The sequence below is a fragment of the Cebus imitator genome, unplaced genomic scaffold (genome assembly GCF_001604975.1).
Source record: "Cebus imitator isolate Cc_AM_T3 unplaced genomic scaffold, Cebus_imitator-1.0 Scaffold1253, whole genome shotgun sequence".
Lineage (NCBI taxonomy): Eukaryota > Metazoa > Chordata > Mammalia > Primates > Cebidae > Cebus > Cebus imitator.
This window is the reverse complement of record NW_016108568.1, coordinates 5,233-5,880: the sequence shown is the minus strand read 5'-3', so window position 1 is coordinate 5,880 and position 648 is coordinate 5,233.

The following is a 648-nucleotide window of genomic DNA, read 5'->3' as shown; positions in this document are numbered from 1 at the left end:
GGAGACTGAGTTGAGGCCAGTCTTTAAGACAGGCTGGGCAGTAGAGCAAGATCCCATCCCAACTGGGGGACACTGGGTAACGAAAATGTTCGAGGTTTGTGGTGGTGGTGTTTTTGTTTGTTTTGTTTTTTTGAGTCAGGGTCTTGCTTTGTTGCCGGCCTAGAGTGCAGTGGTGCTATCTCAGCTCACTGCAACCTCCACTTCCTCGGCTCAAGCCATCCTCCCACCTCAGCCTTCTGAGTAGCTGAGACCACAGGCATGCCCCACCATACCCAGCTAATTTTTGTATTTTTAGTAGTGATGAGGTCTCACCATGTTGACCAAGCTGGTCTCGAACTCCTGGGCTCAGGCAATCTGCTCATCTCGGCCTCCCAAAGTGCTGGGATTACAGGCGTCAGCCTCTGTGCCTGGCCTGTTAACAGTTTTCTGTACTATTCTTGCAACTTGTTTTGAAATTATTTCAAAATGAACAGATAAATGCTCCGTGGACATTTAGTTCAATAGGACTAGGCCATGAGGAACAAAGGCAAGAAAGAAGAACTGGACACAGGCAAGACTGTTGCTGGTTCATTTTGCCAAATTGGAGATCACAGCAAGTTCAGGCCAGAGGCTGTCTGCATCTGCCGTGCTGGAGATCCCCTGCAGCCA